The sequence below is a fragment of the Lytechinus variegatus genome, chromosome 4 (assembly GCF_018143015.1).
Source record: "Lytechinus variegatus isolate NC3 chromosome 4, Lvar_3.0, whole genome shotgun sequence".
Classification (NCBI taxonomy): Eukaryota; Metazoa; Echinodermata; class Echinoidea; order Temnopleuroida; family Toxopneustidae; genus Lytechinus; species Lytechinus variegatus.
In genome coordinates this window covers 30,855,870-30,878,012 of record NC_054743.1, presented here as the reverse complement: position 1 = coordinate 30,878,012, position 22,143 = coordinate 30,855,870, and positions in this window count along the sequence as shown.

The following is a 22,143-nucleotide window of genomic DNA, read 5'->3' as shown; positions in this document are numbered from 1 at the left end:
TATATTTTGGCTCGTCGAGGAAAGTACATTACTGATAGAAATAATGTTCCTGATGGAGTATTAATGCCATGAAACTGTTGTGATACTGCTTAACGATTTATTTGATACATTTTCCCCTTAAAGATAAGTTTAAAGGGGTCCCGAAATAGATTTTACGCATAGTATTTTTTTTATTCAGTTCTTGGATTTAAGTTCAATTAGCATTTACTTAATTTTGCAATTACAATAATGACAATAGGCCAAAGTAAAACACTAGTTCAAAGAAAGTACACACGCACAAAAAGTGAATATATTACAAAAAAGAGCAAAGAACAATGATCATGGAGAAAATGATTATTACAAAGCTGGTTGCGGCCAGCAAGGGGGCGCTCCTATGATAGGCTGACCCATAAAAGTATTTTGATCGATGATAATCTAAAACTCGAAAATTATCTTTATTCCAAATTGAAATAAGTTTTGATTGAATTGAATTTGATTTTTTTCTTTGAGGTCACGTACCATTTTCCAAGTATGGATGGACTGTCAAATTCGGAGTGTTATCATTGTGTTAGCTGTATTTGTAATAATTTTTTGCCAGAAAGTGTTCAGGGCTTTTAAAAAAAATACTATTTTAAGACGGTGTCCTATATTCCCAAAGATGAAATCAAATTTCCACAAAGTACAACTCATAATTATGATAAATAATAAAAAGAGCACTTTTCATTTTTATTATGGACAAGAATAGGGCCCACTAAAATAATTAGAATAAAAGCTGAACAATTGATAAAAGCGGTCGCTATTTTTTTAAATGATACTCTTAACTAACTAAACATTGGAAACTTACTCAGCTTTAGGCAGGCTTTTGTACCCTGCCGTTTGTTGTATGAAGATATAGTAACTACGGTATAAAACATAGTAAAACTGGTAGCCAGAATTTTCTTTGGAATTGGGTAGATTGGGTTGGAGATAACGTGTTAGTAAAAAAAAGACATCTCACAAATTCCCAACTTACGGAAATATATGTCACGAACACATACTTATTATTCATGTATATGGCCTGAAAAAACAAGTTCTCCAAAATAACGCGATTCCATATTTATGTGGTGTGTCTTCACGCTTGGATGATTATTAGTAGGTATTATTTGCAGTGATGTAAATTTTGATTTGCGCCAAAGTAACGCATGGCTGCAATAAATGAATTCAGATGTTAATGTCATAATCATAACCAAGGGTTGCATTAAAAGACATTTCAAAACCCCTTTTTAATATTTCACATTACAATTGTTTAATAAACACTTTTTAGTATCAGTTCTAAAGTTGATTTCATTGAAAAGGGATTTGCAAAATGTGTTTACCAACTCATGTTAGATCATGACATCATTGGCATCTTGATTCATTCAGTGCTGTCATGCTTTAATTTGGCGCAAATCAGAATTTACATCTCTGCAAATAATACCTACTGATTATCCAAGCCTGAAGGCAGACCACATGAATATGCTATCAAATTATTTGGGAGAAGATACTCTTTCCAGCTATTATAATGATTACGTGTTCGTTACACATTTTGGGGCGTTGTGGCGTGCGGAAGTTACAAATTGATGTAGAGGTTTGAGGTTCGAGCCCTCACGGTCACGTCTTTTGGATGGTGACGTTAAAGGTCGGCCCCAGACGTAAATAATCATATCTGATTGATACACGTCTGAAAAAACTCCAATACACACACACACACACACACACACACACACACACACATATTTCTTCCTTAAATTGGGGATTTGTGAGGTGTCAAGCTTGTTTTTACTGACACGGTATAAATTAGGCCGACTCTTGGGGTAGAGAAGCTAAAATTTAGACCAGATGTTCGGGACATCTAAAAATGTCAGCCGAGCATCAACTTTTTAAAATGATTCTAGCTAAAAAAATTACGATGAATCAGTGATGATATTTTTAAAAGAGACAATTTTACTGATATGCATTTGTACTGTGAAATGAAGGAGAGAGACTTAAATCATTACTTTACTTCATTATCTTTAGTTGACTGAAACATGCAATGGCCTGTATGTGGTACTTTTATTTTCTCCAAACCCTTCTATAGCTGCACGGCAACGAGCAACGAGCTTTTCGTCATGCCTATGAACAAAACAATTTCAATAATCAGGGAAACCAATTTTACTGAAAGCCTTTTAAACATCGTACATGTCATACAAAATAGTTGACTTATTTACGGTATGAAAATAAAAATGAAGAAGTAAGCTACTGGTATGACATGCATGCAATATAATCATATGTCCATCACAGTCAAAATATGCATATACCTGGTGTCCTATCATTTCCCAAGGGACCCGTTGCATAAAACTTATGCCATAAAAATTCTGGCAAACAAACAAAAATCTGGCAAACAGAATCACGCAATTGAAACTTACACATTAAAAAACTCTGGCAAAGATTTGTCTGAGTGTTTTTTATGGCAAAAATGTTATGCAACGGGTTGTAGGTGGGTGTTTCATAGAGGTGTTCGTTAAATGTTCATTGGTGTTTATTAAACGCATAAATTAATTTTGGAAGGAAAACACCAATGGCTTTGAATCGAACCCACGACCCCCTGTTTTATAGACGAGAGCCAGACCACTAGACCATCGACGCGCCAAAATAAATAAGGTTATGTAAAAAAAATAATGTGCATTTCTTTTATTGATCATACCACGTTTCTATGTACATGATGTAAGAGATATCCATCACAATTTAATCCGCTTCCAAAGACATTCGGCTAACTAGATGGAATGTCTCTTACATCACCATAGGGCGTCATTTACTTATACATTAACATTATCATCATATCATGAAGAATAGTTATTCAGCTTGCGACAGTTGGGACGACACTACGATCACAATAACTGCTTAAGGGCCTACCATTTATCGAGGAATATTGCCTTACAAATTACGGCGCCGAAAAAAGGCAAGTAGTACTTAGCATTCCAGCAATGAACACATCACAATGGCGATGACTTACTTCACAAGATAGGGCATGATTATGCGTATTAGTTTGGCGGTGCCACATGTAGCGGGCGACCACTATGATTTTTATTTATTAGTCATGAAAAAGGAGGAGAAAAATACCCACTTATCCAAATAAAACACATACAAGAAGAAGACAGAAGACGGGTGAGTGCCCCAAACAGAGGTCTGCATGGGTCGTGTAAGTTTACTATCCTATCATGCCTATCGCCTATATCCCGTCTAGTTCAAACTAAGGAAAATAAGACGTTAATAGGTAGCTTATCGTCTATCGAAATGCCATCTAGCGTACCCTTACCATAGTTATACGTTACATATAATTACAATATTTGGTAATCAATTAGTAATTAAGTAGAGAAGAATATACCAATAGGCCCAATCATATTATCAACGGGATTTAATCACAGGATTCGTATATGCGCTCACTCTTTCGAGTAATACTCGCAGTGGAACTTCTTGAATTGTTGGCTGCCGGAACGTTTACATAATAGCAATCCATGTCTACAATGGTCGACTCCGCTTGACAAGAATTGGGCAAGGCTGACGGAGCGTCTGACTGTTTTGTTTTTCGGTTTTTGTCGGGTTTGGCATACAAGGCTTCGATTTCTGGCCGAACCAGGACACGACAGGCCGACGCATTCTTTCCTCCTGTATTTGTATGTACAATACAGGACGGCAATTCTTTGTCAGAAAGGGAACGATTTCCTTCGTTTCTAGTCAGGTCATCTGACTTACCTGATGATGATAGGGGCGCGACTCCATAAAGGGGATTACTTAGCTCAATCTGATTCCCAAGGTCATTAGGTGACGAAGGAGGACTCTTTACATCTGGAGCATCTTCTTCAAATTGGGCATCATATTTACTCAACAACGAAGATAAACATTGTGAGGGCCGTGTTTCAGCGTTACCCTCGTCTTCAGAACCATCCAAAGAGCAGTAGATATCTTCTGAATGAATAACTTTGGGGGTTGAGTTGTTGAGCTCTTTGTCAGTCGAAGTACCTGCTTCCTCAAGATCAGGCAATCCTTGAAGTCTGGTGTGAACCTTGACAGACCCTGAGGGTGTCGAATGTGGTTCTTTAGCGCGAGTTTCACTCTGACATCCAGTTGAAGCTGGACCTTGATCTCTACAATGTCCTTGTTTTCCTTTGTCACTTGTAGCTTCACTTGGATTCCCTAATATCACAGTTGCCATGTTACCATGTTGCGACAAATCCCGAGAAGAATTGATTTGGTCAGGTTCTTCATCCTGATGTGCAGCTTTGAAGTTCACTCGATGGTCGGCAATGTTTCCCCTACCGTTAACTAACTTGTATTTGTAAAAACACGAAGCAACTGAGAATCCAAGTGCAATGATTGATACTGATGCAACTAAGATTAAAATTACTTTGTATCCTTCCCATTTACCGAAATATTTTGGCGACATTGTTGTGGAGGTTATACATCTGCTTTGTTTTGTTTGCAAAGTGCAAATAGCACTTGGCCCTGTGGAAGCTGCAAATTTGCCTAGTCTGGAAGTTTGTTTGGGTTGTAACGTTGTGACTTCAGTTTGCGTTGACGTTGAAGCAGTTGGCACACTCAAGACCAATTTGGCACATTTCAAAATTGTAGAATAGTTGGAAACGTCAATGAACGATGTACAAGTATCCAGGCCTCCGAGTAAGTTCAACGTTCCTCTGATGTTGACGTTTGGTTTTTGATGAGAGTTATTATGTCTACAGAGGAACTCTGTATGATTATCCAAAGAAGGAATATCAAACAACCCATTATCATTGTCATGGATATAAAACCATATTGGATGTGTTTTTCTATTTCCATCGCAGCGTTTAAACACTATATTATCTTTATCATTCAAAGAGTATACAGGTTCTTCCGATGAAGCAATTCTACACGTCTGGTTTATCACATTCTTTCTATATGTCACCCTGCTTGGTGAATTGTTCGTGTGGAACAATATTTCTTCAAAATTTAGAAGCAATGTGAAGCTACTTTTAGAATTGTAAATATCTTGATTATCATTGTCAGATTTTGTATTGGAAAGAGTCGTTTTCAGTCCATCCTCACCAAATGGTTTGCAAGACATCGTGACTGTTTTAGTAGTATTGAGAAGAAGCTCTGTGGAAGGAGAGGGGTCGGTAACGGTCAACGTCAGGGTTAAAATGATACATTCGCTTCTTGATCCTCTTTGCAGGTTTATTACATGATTACCTGTGTCATCATTCTGAGCATCTTCAATAAATATGGTGAATTTAGTTTTATTCTGTATTTCTGGAATCAATTTGTAACGTTCAAGGCCGTCTTCCAATCCGGAGCACTGCAGATCATGGGTGCATATCACTTCCCATATATCCTTCTGTTTTCGCCATACAACCGAATGGTTCTCTCTGAGTGGTCGATATAGATATAAACTTTGAGAAATGTTCTGTCCTTCAACGACACTTAACGTTTTCTTTTCTGAGGGTGCACAGCTATTAGCAGCAGATATAAATGTAAGTTGATCTACCATAAGACAAAAGAGTAGCATCTTCCATCCAGGTTTGAAGGTACGATCGCAACACATTCTGAATAGTAGTTCCCAAACAAGCCGATTAAGAGAATCGTCGTTATTAGCGTATTCAAGTATTTGATTAACAGTATTTCATGAAATCATTTAAGTCTTTATATTCATACAAATCACCTCAAATCTTCAGCATTATGTGGACGCTCATTGAATCAAATACCCTGAAGTATTTATGGAGTGGATGTATCCCCTTCTGGCATTATCACTCAATTTGAAGCAATCCACTCTTGGTGTAGAAGAGTTTGAAACGAAAAATGCATACGGTGCATGGTCGCCAGTTACTTGATCAGTGTTTGTGTGCTAGCTCAACAAAATTCAAATAAAAGTGTTTGTCTTACAACTGATTGAAAAGTTTGGTTTGTTTTATTATACCCCCATTTCTTGTACTCTAATTTCGTCCACTATAAGTTTAAATAACAGTACTGGAACCAATCAAAAGACAATTAGATAATAGATGGTAGGACAGTATCAGCAGGGCACGCTACCTATGAAAGAACGCCCCCAGGACTTGACAGTGTCACAAGCAGGTGAAATGACAGAAAAATAGACTACTTTGAATTTATCAAGTTGGACACATTGAAGTATATTGTTGGTCACCCTCCTTCAAATAATTACATACCGTAAACAAGTACATTTGTCTTGTATACGATACCTTCACGGTTGTTATATCTATCGTAAAACCGATTAGTATGATTGATGTGCTAGAGATGTTTATTGCCTTACGGATTCAAACCATTAAAAAACATTTTAATACCAATCATCTCTTGCAAAAAGAATGGAAAATTGTTGTTGAGGGAGTATCATTAATCAACATACGGTTATTTTCAGTTTTCCTTATCACTGTTGACAGTATATTTTTTTTTTGTCTGGCGGATTTAAAGAAAAAAAAAGGTGTATTATATCAAAATGTAGCCAGTGATTTCAGCGTAAATTCCATGATTAATAAAACCTCTCAGAAAGGTTCCAAGACATTGGAACAAAACATTTGAATGTTTCTTATATTAATGAACGAGTTCACACCTTTACATTTAAGTACATTAATTTTAGACAGAAAAGTAAAGAAATTGATAATCAAACATTCTAACACGTCCAATGAGCACCCCATTAGGTCAATCGCCCTACACAAACAATATTCACCATTCATAACCATTCCCCCATTACTGGCCAAAAACTAAATAGAATTAATCTAGAAAGATTGGTTGCACACTGAAAAAATACATTAAGGTGAACAAGAAGTGTAACCATACAATTATCTCTTATTGTTTCATGATGTATATTGAAAATTGGAAGAAAAAAAACCTTGTTAGTCATACTAAGGAGTCAAGAGTCAATGGAGACCAGAATAAAGCTCTTTATCTAGATTAATTTGTTTAGACGATTTTTAGGATATCGTTTAAGGTAGTTCTTCAAGGTCCAAAATCTTCGAAACAATGCTTAGTTTCAATATTACTTCACTAGGGCATGAGCTTTTCTTTCCAATGGCGGGGCATTTAATCTGTTGTATACTTTCGATTTGGTAGTGCTGTTTCGATTTTGAATACGCTGTTTTGAAATATCGGAAAGTAAAACTAACAGGGGACATACTCCGTGACTAATTGTAATTGTAACCAATCGCATTTTCTTTTTCAAAGTCTTCCGCCTACATGGTTCACTTTCAAAAGTCTATGTTAATGACTGTGAGGAAAATATGCATACTCGATATATACTTGAAGAATTTACTTTTACTATTCACTACCAGCATCATGCTAATGACTTAAGCTGATTTGAATTCACACAGTATTAGATTATTTTAAGAACCGACGTTGATCAATAGGTTATGATTTTGCATTTCTCAGTGAGTCTTATCCATTAACAATGTATCGTCTTCAGGATACTGTCAAACTTGGATGGAAGATGCTGCTCCTTGGTCTTATGGTAAGGGAGCTAACATTTGCATCTGCTAGTCTTGACTGTGCATCCCCAGAAATGAAAACGTTAAATGTCGTTGAAGGACAGAACATTTCTTTCAGTTTCTATCTAGACAGGCTAGACCGACCACTCAGCAAGAATCATGCACTGGTATGGCGAAAAGTCGGGAGGATTTGGGAAGTGATATGCACATATGACATGCAGTGCTCCGGATCGGAAAATAGCCGTAAACGTTACAAATTAATTCCAGAAATACAAAATAAAACGATGGTAACAATATTTATTGTAGATGTTCAGAATGATGACACAGGTATACATGTAATTGAGCTGCGTAGTGGATCAAGAAGTTTATGTATCATTTTGAATCTGAATTTGACCGTTACCGACCCCTCTCCTTCCACAGAGCTTCTTCAGAATAATAGTAAAACAATTAAGATGTCTTGTAAACCATTGGATGAGGATGGAATAAAAACGACTCTTTCCAATATAAACTCTGACAGTGATAATCAAGATATTTACAATTCTGAAAACAGCTTCATGTTGCTTCTAAATTTTGAAGAAATAATGTTTCACACAAACAAATCACCAAGTAGGGTGACATATAGAAAGAATATGATAAATCAGTGTAGGGTGGCTTCTTTTAAAGAACCCATGAACTCTCTGAATGATAAAGATAAGATAGTGTTTGAACGCTGCGATGGAAATAGAAAAACGCATTCAATATGGTTCCATATCCATGACAATGATACTGGATTGTTTGGTATGCCTTCTTTTGAGAACCACACACATTTCCTCTGTAAAAATACTTCTCATCAAAAACCGAACGTCCACATCACAGGAACGTTGAACGTACTCGGAGACCAGAATACTTGTACATCGTTCATTGAGGTTTCCAACTATTCTCCAATTTTGAATTGTGCCAAATTGGTCCTGAGAGTGTCAACTGCTTCAACGTCAACGCAAACTGAAACCACGTTAAAACCAAAACAAACCTCCATTCTACGCAAATTTACAGATTCCACATGGCCAAGTGCTAATTGCACTTTTACAAACAAAGCAAAACAGCGTTATCACAACGTTACAACCAAGACAAAGCAGATTTCCAACCAAATTTGCAGCTTCCATAGGGCCAAGTGCTAATTGCACTTTGGCCAAGAAGCTGTTTTATGAATGGGTAAAAAATGTAAAGAAAATCGTCGCCATCATAATTTCAATAATATCATTTCTAGCTATTGGACTTGTGTTTACGACCGTTTGCTACATACATCTTCATGGAAAAGGGAATCTTCCTGAACATCGACCAAACTCATAAACTATCGCATTCGGTTTTGAAAATATTTGTATAAAGAACAATTTTGCTTTCCATTTTATCCTCACTGTTTATCATTATGTGAATGAGTTAGATTCGCACTGACTCAAGATAATATTTTAAAACAGCCCATATCGCATCCACCCACCCACACAACCCTACCGCATAGACACACACAATCATGCACGCACGCACCCCACTATACACCAACTCACACACCCTCCGCACCAGTGTGCGTAACACTCGCACCATGCACACAAACACACACACACTTTCATCAGTTCATAACTCTCACCCTCTTCCAGGCTCACACAAAATTAAGTCAGTTCAAGTCACAAACTTTTATAAATACAAACAACATAATAAAGAATTATGCTAAGGCATTCTTACAGACTCCAGATATGTCTTATAGTGGGACCCTATCTCGTCATCTTATCTAATCTTGTTATTAGGCTATCTTATTTTATCTTGCCATTTAATCAGATCTTATCCTGTTATCTTATCTTGTGATCTTACCCTATCTTTTCCCATTATCTTGTCATGTCATCTTGTAATTATTATGGTGTCATGTGTATAATGTAAAATATCTTGTCGTAATTATCATTATCGTCATAATATCATCTCGTCATGATATCTTTACTTGTCTTAACAATAACGGTATACAGTCACTTGTATAATAAGCGTAACTGTTTAAGTATTTGATAATCCATTAATGCATAATTATAAATTTAGGAAGAGTGAAAAAGTTTGACAATTTTATCTTGTCATAATAATATCTTTTATACATAATCACACTATGCCATTATAGTTCATCTTGTTAGGATTATCCCATATTATATATGCAATTATGATGCATTGATATGAAAGAAATAAAAAGTAACCTTACAACGCAATCATAGTCTTGCTTTTATATCAAACGTGTGTGTGATTGTGTTTGCAAACGTTAAAAGAGTAAAACTTGTCAATCATACTAAGCTATAAGTCCAAAATCAATCGTAATGGAAGTTAATTGGAAGAGAGTTGAGATGCATATTTAGCATTCAATCACAAGACTTTCGCTTGCTTTGCATTTCAGTCCCCATAAGAGCTGTTTACCCAATATCATATGGGGAATAAATAATTCATCAATTAGAGCCACAATTTCCTGTACACTCCAAAGAAGAGTGAGGCAAAGATTGAAAAGAAAATCGAAAAAATAAGTTCGAAAAATTTGAATTAAAAAAATAGAAACTTGCACACATGAACGCACGCACCCGAGTATACCCCAACCCACATACCCACCTGCAAAACACACGCACGCCTTCCTCACGTCATAACTCTCACCCTCTTCCACAATATCTTACACAGAATGAAGTGAGCCTAGGTTAAAATTGGGATAAATACAAATAACATATTACAGTATAAAGAATTCTAGACAACATACGGACTTCTGAGATAACATTATTTCATGGCCTTCTTGGGCCTTTTCACAAGTGAATCTTGAATCATCAATGTAAAGATGATTGCTATTGTAATCGTGACTGTGATTAGCGTTCGTGTTTCTAATCATGTTCTAGTTTGGTTTCACGCGTCATTTTATCTTATCTTATTATCTTGTTATAGTCTATCTTATTATGCCTTACTAGTATCTTAACTTGCCTTTTGATTTAATCTTATCCTGTCATCTTATATGTGATCTTACCCTACCTTGTCCTATTATCTTATCTTCTCATATCATCCTGTCATATCTTATTGTCATATGTATATTGTAAAATATCTTTTCATATTATCCTGTAATATCTCGGCATGATAATCTTTATTTGTCTTAACCATGTACAGCAGAATATACAATCACTTGCGTAACGTTAAATGTATAAGTCTCTGATAATCCACATACTGCATAATTGTAAATTCAAGTATATCGGGGAAAAAGTTTGGAAATGTTATCTTGTCATAATAATATTTTTTTAACGTAATCACACTATTTCATAATACTTCATCTCGTCAGGTTTATCCCATATTATGCAAACTATGATGTACTGAAATTAAAGAAATAAAAGTAACCTTTCAACATATTTATATAGTCTTCTCTTTCTCCTCTTTAGCATGCCGTTATATTAAATTTTCTGTTGTTTGTGCAAACGTTAAAACAGTGAAACTTGTTAATCATTTTTACTCATTAATTGTTGTGTTTAAGTTCAAATGAAATTAAGCTAAGTCCCGTATCAATCCCAATGAGAGTTAATTGGAAGAGAGTTGAGATGCATATTTTGCATTTAATCAAAGGACTCGTGCTTGAAATGGAATTAAACATCGATTTCTTGCAATGTCTCATAAGAGCCTTCACCGGTATCGTATCCCATGTGGATATGGGGATTAAATATTTTCCCAAGAGTCACATTTTCCCGTATATTCCAAGGAAGAGAATTCGGAGAGAGTATATGATTGAGTAAAAAAAAATAGAAAAATTAAATTTGTAAAATTTGAAAAAAAAGTGGTTTGAAAAGTTTGAAAAAGAGGAAAGATTAGGATGGGTTCAAGAAAACGAGAAAGTGAAAGTCGCTTCATTTTGAAATCAGACAAGAGCCAAAGTATACTTGCATTTTTAAATTGTTTTCCGAAAGGGACACAGCAGTTAATGATCCCTAAGTATTACAGTAGGCCTAACCTCCCATCAAATATTCTTATAAACTTTCAAGTGAATAAGAGATTATAATCAATCATCAGTAAGAGGTTTTGAGGAGAATGTTATATCGAAACTGAAGGATCTTCTTTTAGAAAGAAATTTAGATATTCATCTTATGTCATTAATATCTCTCAAGATGAAATAAAATGAAACAAATAATTCCAATTAGTAAGAACAATAGGGTGGGAGTATTGAAAGCTTGAGGTACCATTGTGTCAATGCATGTTTATCAGGTTTCGATTTAATTACAAAAGATTACTGTTTTAATGGATAAAAACGAGTAAAAATGAAATCTTATTGATAATTGCAAAATCATTTATCAAAATCATCCGATATTTGTGCTGCATAGCGTTTTTTTTTTACTAATATACCTAATAAGAACTTAATACAACTACGGGTTAATTAGGATAAGATAATTTGAAAATCTAAATACTATTAGGAATTTCAGCAAGACCGCCTGAAAGTGTAGGTTGTAACAATCTGTAAGAAATAAGAATCACAAAATATACTGTAGGAATTTACTTCGCCATCTTTTTATTCTAAAGAAACCCTCTAGCAAAATAGGGACAGTTCGGTAAGCTAATAGTCATATTACAATAAATATGTGTTATCTTAAAATGTTCATCTGAGGGCCATGCCATATACAAATGCAACTTATCAAAAAACGAAATCATAATGTGTATCTAATTTCGTTTCAAAAGAATGAATAAAACTTTGGACAGTGTCATGATCCATTATTTGTATTTCCAAAGATTCTATGTATTTGTTCCTACATGTTTCTAGCAAAACCGTAAGGCAAACAGCAGTCAACCATAACCTTCTTACACGATATGCGAATAAGACAAAGCATGCGCAATACCACATAAGATCGATCATGCTCAACAGCCGTCTGCTCAAGCGTCTTTTTTTCATATATAAACCATCGCAAATAAAACCGGACAATATTACGGTTAGAGGTGTTAACAGCTATTTGAGCCATTATGATTCATTTATTTATTTCTGCATATGTCTTAGGTTTGGGCATTGAATGTGATTGGGGCTAATGCTTAAATGAATAAAACGAGGCTTCAATTATAATGTGATTACGTAAAAATTTCGAATTCTTAGAGAAAAACCTAATATTATTCACTACAAAGTTTTTGAGAGGCTGATGTGTACAACATGAATATTCATCACGGACTTTATCCAATGTCGTTACACAGATGCGTTCATGGGGATTCCCCAATATACCTGAAGATAAGAGGACGTCCTGTGTGTGCACGGATATCTTCAACGTGACGCCACTTCAACGTCTTAAACAGTTCAACATAAATATACATTCAGTTATTCATACTTTTTATAAACGTTGATATCTTTATTCTAGGAAATGACAGAGTTTATGGTATAAATTATGTTTGTTTTGGTATACCCGTCTGCTACAGTATCTTCATTATATTGTTGATATTTCAAAATAATTAATTTGCCTTCATGTATTTTTGATTTGTATGTCGAAAATGGATGTAAATATGAAATTAACCAAAAAAATATATTTCAAATTCCAATGAAAAATTTGTTTTGAATATTATTGTGATGGTACACAGGACAAGTTGTAGATACATCATTAATCAATGTCAACATAACTATCTTTGTAAGTCATGAATAAGACATGCTCTAGCTCAAATTTATTAAGCTTTAGTTCGCTTTTATGGCCTGCAGGCCTGCATAACAAACCCTGGGGATCTTGTATCTTTTGTTAATTGACATTATTATGATATGCCATGAGGTTTTTCATCATTATTATTATTATCGTCATCATCATTCTTCTTCTTCCTCCTCCTCTCCTTCTTCCTCTTCTTTCTCTTCTTCTTCTTCTTCCTCTCCTTCCTCTCCTTCTTCTTCCTCTCCTTCCCTTTCTTCTTCTTCTTCTCCTTCTTTCCTTCTCCCTTCTCAGTTCTTTTCTTTGTCTTAACTTGTTGAAAAATATTTTTTTTTACCATGGTGAAGAACGTAATCAAATGCCAAGTCTAACCCAACAAGCTGATTTAAATGAATTATAAAAGTGGTGAAATAATGTAAAAAATGTTTTCAAGTCGGATGTAAAATTTAAAAGTTATGAAAGGTAATCTCGCTTAATTTCACAAAACACTCATGAAATAATTGTACAAAACATACGACTTGAACGAGATATGCATAATATTTAACTTCATTTAGATTATTTCAATTCCAACTATTACAATATAATATTTTTTTTTGGCAGATTCTCTCACAACAGTCTGGTGTGCAACGTGATACAATACCTCATTCCTCTGAAATCATACCAAGTCACCTACTCACTCACCTCAAATCATGCAAGTAAAGCAACCTGGCCTTATTTGGTATACAGTTAACTATAGATTTATTCATAGCTTACGTCTTACAACCGCACGCCACCGCAGCTCTCAGCGAACTCATAAGTTTCAGAAACATGAAAATATATCACTCTCTACGGTCAAAATGCGTAATGCATTTGAAGGTACAACTCATTATGCTACATCATCATAACAGCTGGGAATAGAGGAGGCTGCAAGAAAGTGGAGCTTGTAGAGTGCAGGCTCTTATGAAACATACTCTTGAAAATAGTATCAACAAAAAAAATAAAGTACAACAAGATGAAAACTTGAGCATAATTATAACCAATCAAAATGGATATTGAAAGAGAAAAGAAGAGGAAATGACTGAGAGAGATTAAACGTCTCCAGAAATTAGTTGTCCCTGCACTCAACAATGAATCTCACAGATCACCAGGACAACAACGAACGAGTAACGAAATACATACACATGTGTATGCAATGCCACCCTTGCTATAATTAAAAAATGTGTTTGAGTGAAAAAAAAACACTCCCGGATTCTTCAGAATTTCAATTTGTTGTATCGTAGGGGAACTCATTCACTCTATATTGCAACTGATTTGTCTAAAAAAAAATGATGTTGAGGTCATAAATAGGTTGCTGTTACTTCCAAGGAAATTTGGCAAAACTGGAAATAGCGTGGTTTAGTCTTTTTTATTAAAAGCGAGCATTGTTTCATATATAAATACTTGAACATTAAAACAATTTTACGGTTAGTAGCAACTTTTTCAGAAAAGGAACAATTTATTTTATTTGATGCATTCATTCCGAGTGTGTACTTTGAATGATTAATTATGATATCTAATATGATAAAATAGGGTTTCGATTATAGATCTATTTCTGTTTTTTATAGTATTTATCGAAAATCATAATCATAACACTATCAAGTCTGTGAAAGGTTTACAGCGTATATCATGAATATTCATTATCAAGTAGTGTAGATGAATAAACATATAGGCCTACTGGTTCAAAGTCTATACAATAAGGTTTATGGGGAATCCCGATAATACCTTAAAAATCACCCAAATGATATCAAGACTCTCAAAGCAGCCCCTTTTCTTCTTTCAACTTTTGACAGTTTAAGAAATAAAATTCTGATACAGTCCTTAGAGAATGGGAACAGAAGGAAAAGGTTTAGAGTGTTAAGGATTTTATTATCAGCCTACAACTAATGTTCTCTTAAATATCGTTTTGGATAATTGAGCTGCAGGTGAATGCTTCATTTAAAAAAAATAATGAAAGGACAAAAGAATCAAGTTTAAGGGTAAGATCATTTTTTTCAATCCCAACGTACATTTTACAAAATACACATGAAACGTCAATTTTTCAACGTGTCTGTAAATAATAATAATAATAATCATCATCATAAATAGTCTGTGACATAAACACTTCATAAAAATATCATATCAAGTATTTATGCGCTTTTTAAACACGCTGTAAATTTCCGCTTAGTATATTGCTGACAAAAGTTGTAGAGAGATTCGAACCCACAATCCTCTGACAGACCGAGTCAGAGAGAGAAAGAGGGGGTGGGGGGAGGGAGATTGTCACAAAAAATGACAAAGTTGTCATCGGTTATTATCACTCATACGGATTATTTTCTAGGAAATTCTATGACCCCCTCCCCTCTCCTGTCCGGATTTACACCAATCTACTAACTGGAACAAGATAACAGTGAACATGGGTCCCTTTTCTGACCGTTAACCCACAACAACCATCTGGGGAACAAAAAGATACCTTCTTCCAAGATCGCTTTGAAGTATTTTGAAGTATGTGCTCCGTTGAATAAATTCATTACAGACATATATGGAATGCATGAATACAGTCTGTCATGTACAACAAAATTTATATAAAAGAATAATAATAAACTTGGAATAATCTTAAGAAAGAGAGAGAGAGAGAGAGGGGGGGGGGCAATGGGAAAAAGGAGAGAAAATATGGGGTTGGAGAAAGAGTGAGAGAAGGGGAGTAAAGCAAGGTTTCCACTTTGGCGAGTTGGAGTTGCGAGTCATACGCGAGCTGCGCGAGCTCTAACTCGCCTTAACTCGCACAAGCTCGCGTGAAATTTACATTTTTTTCTGGAATTTGCTCGAGTGACAAAAGACTCAACATCGAGTTCACTACGCTCGCTGTACGAGTGAACCGAGCGCGAAACGAGTCAGACCGAGCTTAGTATGACCTTTATACGACTTAAAGCGAGCTATAAACGAGTTATCAAGATTTTCTTACGAGTGATAAGAGTTTCATACGACCAAGGGGCACTAAAAGATGGATGCCGGGGGCGGCGTCAACACCAAATCTTAACCGAAGGTTAAGTTTTTGAAATGACATCATAATTTAGAAAGCATATAGACCTAGTTCACGAAATTTTGCCATAAAATTAATCAAGCATTACTAAACATCCTAATTGAGTTTCAGGTCACAAGACTAAGGTCAAAGGTCATTTGGGGTCAATGAACTTAGACCATGTTGGGGGAATCAACATCAAAATCTTAACCTACGGTTAAGTTTTTGAAATGTCATCATAACTTAGAAAATATATAGACCTAGTTCACGAAATTTTGCCATAAGATTAATCAAGCATTTCTAAATATCCTGATTGAGTTTCAGGTCACAAAACTAAGGTCAGAGGTCATTTGGGGTCAATGAACTTAGACCATGTTGGGGGAATCAACATCAAAATCTTAACCTACGGTTAAGTTTTTGAAATCATCGTAACTTAGAAAATATATAAACCTAGTTCATGAAACTTGAACAAAAGGTTATTAAAGTATTACTAAACACCTTGCTTGAGTTTCAGGTCACATGACTAAGGTCAAAGGTCATTTAAGGTCAATGAACTTTGGCCAATAGGGGGTATTTGTTGAATTACCATCATAACTTTCAAAGTTTATGGAGTATGATTCATCAACTTGGATATAAGAGTAATCAATTATCACTGAACATCCTGTGCGAGTTTCAGGCCCCATGACCAAGGTCATATGGCAAATGGACTTTGGCAATATGTTGGGGGGATATTCGTTGAATTACCATCATAACTCTGAAAGTGTATGGATCTAGTTCATAAACTTGGACATAAGAACAATCAAGTATCACTGACAAGTCTTAGGTCACATGATCAAGGTCAAATGTCATTTATTGTCAATGAACGTAGTATTGTATCATTATATGAATGATGTTTTGTGAATAATTATTTTATAGTAGTTTTGAAAGTCAGCACTGCTGCTATATCTAATCGCGTGATGTAGGTGAGACTTGAGACTGCCAGAGGCGCTCCACTTGGTCCTGGTCTAGTTTGGTGTCTTGTTCTTTTACCTGGCTCTGCTCGTCATTGGCCTCCTCTTCCGTTTCAATTGTCTCTTCCTCCACGTCTTCTACTTCTACCCTTGTTTGAATGACATCTTCTTTCGGAGTTTCCCGACCTGAATGGCCACAACTCTTGGATCTTTTGGGTCGAGGCATATTTCTCTCCTCATTCGTTGGTAGTTGTAATAATGGAGTGACAACAGCCTTTTTAAAAGTACGTGTACATGCGTGGGTCAGTTAAAATGTGCTCTCACTTTAAAATGAACTCCTCAAAAAAGTTTGGAAATCCGACTTTGGTCGATAATCCCTCCTCGGTTTTAGTAGATATCAATGAATAATCAATATCAATGACTAGATCATTAATTTCTTTTAAAATTGATACCCTACATGAGTTATATAATTATGGTTCACATGGACATGATGGAGTTGCAGTGCCGTTAAATGTGGGGCAAGGTCAACATTCAAAAGTTGCAAAATTACACAATATTGAAAGTCACTGTTCTTTTCTTCCATGGTGATGAGTGAGTTTCCCAGCGGTTTCTTTTGTTTTCATGCACCTTAACATCAACATTAAAATGGAATCAGACACACCGCTGCACAAGCAAACACATAACAAACAAACCAACATAAACCACAACAAAACATAAGAATTGAAGAAGCAGGGGCTTTATTTGAATTAATTTTCATCTCTATTGACACAGACAAAAGAATCATGTTCTGTATTGACCCTTCATGACTATTTCTGCTAGTTTTGCAGCTTTTCAATTCAGACCTCATCCAACACTTTTGAATTTTGCTTTGTGATAATGGCATGACATAACAAGCATGTTATCCTTTTAAAGAGAATCAACTGATCATTTGAAAGATATCAAATATGCATTGTGTAAAATTTGGAATTAGGAGAAATTAATGGCCAAACTCAGATTTCCAAACTTTTTTGCTCGTTTTGCAGCTTTTCAATTCAGACTTCATCTAACACTTTTGGATCCTACTCTTTTTGTAATGGCATCATCATAACAAGCATGGTATCATTGTAAAGAGAATTAAATGATCTTTTTAATATGCATTGTGTAAAATTGGGAGTTGGGGGAAATTAATGGTCAAACTCAGATTTCCTAAAAAAAATTTGAGGGGTTTATATATAGAAAACTGGATATTTATCATTCAGCTGGCATGTAAATGAGCACTCGCAACACACTCTGTATAAACTCATACGAAACTCGCTGTAACTCGGGGTGCTCGAGCTAAAGTCGCGTTAATATCGTAGGCACCTCCACTTGACTCGTAAAACGATCGCAATGCTCGTATCTCGCTCTTGAGAACTCGGAACGCACTCGCGTATACTCAGATGTGGCGAGTTATTACGAGTTTATCTCGAGTTTTTTACGAGTAATTGCGAGTTCTGCGAGTATATAACGAGTTTAGGTGAGTTCAGCACGAGTTACAGCGAGTTAGCAAAATTTTTGAACATGTTCAAAAATTTTGAAACTGCTCACGACTTCAAGGAGAGTTGTCCAGATCTTGAACGAGCTCCGCCGAGCCATGCCGAGTTGTCGCGAGTTATCCCGAGTTTCATGGTGAGCTTTATGCGAGTTATCGCGAGTGCCTCATTTTGGCAACTCGCTATAACTCGCCATAACTCGCGATGTTAACTCGCCAAAGTGGAAACCTTGCTTTTGGGATAGGGTTATATCCATGGTAAGAAGAAAGTTTTAAGTGGATTATTGTGCAAATCAGTCTGCATGCCGTTCAATGTTGGGACCCCAAAATATAGGCCTACTTCTTGAGTCTGCAGTTTCAGTGTACAATCATTGTACAGTTAAGATAAAATGTAACTTACATAATAAAAAGAATAGCTTGACAGCCTTATCTGATCAAGTGAGAATGAAAAAGAAATCTGGATCGAACAAACAAAAACAGATCTGTTCTCATCATGAAGTCGAATCTTTTCTCACGATATATTCAGGATCTATTATCGTCTTTATCCCAAATCGATGTATCACATTATATGTCACCTATATCTATTCACCTCCATCGATATGCTAGTATGATATTTGTGGTCTATTTTCTTTATTTGTTCTCTGTTTCACCAGCGATAACTATTTGTCTTTCGCCCATTTCTATCTCAACACGTTATTGAATTACTACATTATTGACTGTTTACCGATGGCCTACTAACACGAGTATTATTTAATCAAAACAGGTGTGTTAAAGATATTGCGGACTATATACCACAACAATATTTACATCTTTTCAAAGGAAGTATCTATTTCATATATCCTACAAGTAAGTGATATTGCATCACTCACAAACGACGATACCTTCTTTTAACACTAGATTTTTGTAAAGATTTACAAATAAAACACACTAGATTGAATAAATAAAGCAATTTCAAGATGGAAAACAATAATAAAGATACGGTTTTCATACCTCGATTTATAACTGAGATGTCCAAGAATTCCTATAAATTCGGATGGGTTTCAAGCACAGTTCATCTTGCTGAGGATACACTCCTAGAAGAACCAAGAAACCACCACCATGAAGACCAGTATTTGGATCCTGACGGCACTCCTCGCCCTGGCTTGGTAACGTATAGTTTCAGTGTTTTTATCTCGCTAGACAAGGCGGACCTCGTGCAATGAGGCAACATTCTTGCCCATACTTGGAAATTTACTTGAGGTCAGGGACTCTGGGGCCCAACATTGTTAAATTACCTTTTCTGTTTTCCTTTTCTGTTTAAATAATTCACAAAATACAATTTTCAATGTACACTCGAAAAATACCCAATTTGCTTCTTTTTGAAGCGTGCGGAAAAATAAACGTCTTGTTATCTATCAGAAATTCCTTGTGATCGTATCTCATTACGTTTGCATCTGAGTAGAGGTGTCAGGCTCAGTGGACAAGTCTCTAGAATTTGAATCACAAGGTCCGGGGTCCTAATCCCATTGCGGCACTCACATCCTTTGGCAAGGAATTAATCTATAACTTGCCACCCTACACTCAGGTGTAGTAAATTGGTACCTAGCTGGTTGGAAAGCTTTCAATGAATGTTAAAGCGCTCGATAACGTTAGTCGTGATATATTCAGTGTAATATTATGCAGCACTCGGAATCATTGTTTTACGTGCTATATAAATGTTGCACATTGTTGTTAGTAATAACATTAAATATATCTTGAAGAGAGGCCACTAATTAATAGTGTTTTCTTATAGGACTCGCTACCAAATCGTCATGATCGTGCGCGCGTGTGTATAAGCCCTGACAACAGCATAAACAAAACTAAACCAACTTTCTACAATAAACTTTCACAATTTTCTTCTATAGGGCTGACATCGTAGTTGGTGCTGCTATCTCTGATGAGGACGACTACAACGAGATCGACGATGATGATCTTTGTGATGAGGGACCTCCCACTGATATCCTCAGACACTCATCTTTGAGATGTTCTTGCACCCAAATCTACCTCGTCACGGCTGACGTAAGTTTATTCTTAAAAATCTCATGCCAAATTTAAAGCCTGTCTATATAAAGCTTTGGTAAATAGTCAATAATATCAATAAGATTTGAGTATCATCATGTCATATCCCCCTTTATTGTGGCAGACACTGAGTGTTTTTTTCAGTCGTCAGAACTTAGATTTGACATTGTTTCATCTGTTTGAGTTTGAATTTGGCATCTAGCGCTTGTTAAGGCCCTAAACCGCAAATTGCACCTAAACCGCAAATCGCCGCCTAAGCTTGTAGAAAAAAAGTATTTTTGAAACGAAGGACCTTGGATGAGTGGTTTCACTCCCCTGGTAACATTTAGTATTAAAGTTTGAAATTTTTTGAAAATAAGCTACTATTACTACTACTACTACTACTACTCCTACTCCTATACTACTACTACTACTACTACTACTACTAAAACTACTACTACTACTCTTACTGCTACTACTACTACTCTTACTGCTACTACTACTTCTACTACTGCTACTCCTACTACTACTACTACTCCTACTCCTCCTACTACTCCTATACTACTACTACTACTCTTACTGCTACTACTACTCTTACTGCTACTACTACTTCTACTACTGCTACTCCTACTACTACTATACTACTACTACTACTACTACTACTACTACTACTACTACTCCTACTACTACTACTACTACTACTAAAACTACTACTACTCTTACTGCTACTACTACTTCTACTACTACTACTACTTCTACTACTGCTACTCCTACTACTACTACTACTACTACTCCTCCTACTCCTACTCCTACTACTACTACTACTACTACTACTACTAAAACTACTACTACTACTACTCTTACTGCTACTACTGCTACTACTACTACTAAAACTACTACTACTACTACTACTACTACTACTACTCTTACTGCTACTACTACTCCTACTACTACTCCTACTATACTACTACTAAAACTACTACTACTACTACTACTACTCCTACTCCTACTATTACTCCTACTATACTATTACTAAAACTACTACTACTACTACTACTACTACTACTACTACTACTACTAAAACTACTACTACTACTCTTACTGCTACTACTACTTCTACTACTGCTACTACTACTACTACTACTACTACTACTACTACTACTCCTACTCCTACTACTACTCCTACTACTACTCCTACTATACTACTACTAAAACTACTACTACTACTACTACTCCTACTCCTACTACTAAAACTACTACTACTACTACTACTCCTACTCCTACTACTACTACTACTCCTACTACTACTACTACTAAAACTACTACTACTACTCTTACTGCTACTACTACTTCTACTACTGCTACTGCTACTCCTACTACTACTACTACTAAAACTACTACTGCTACTACTCTTACTGCTACTACTATTTCATACTGATTATGACTAAAATAATATGAGTACATGGCTTCATTACCCTCGTAACATTTTGTATTAAAGTTTTAAAAAGATTATAATAAATATTAAAAAAATTATTTATAGCGATTCTTTCTTTATTTTCCGCCTTTCATTTCTTCCCTT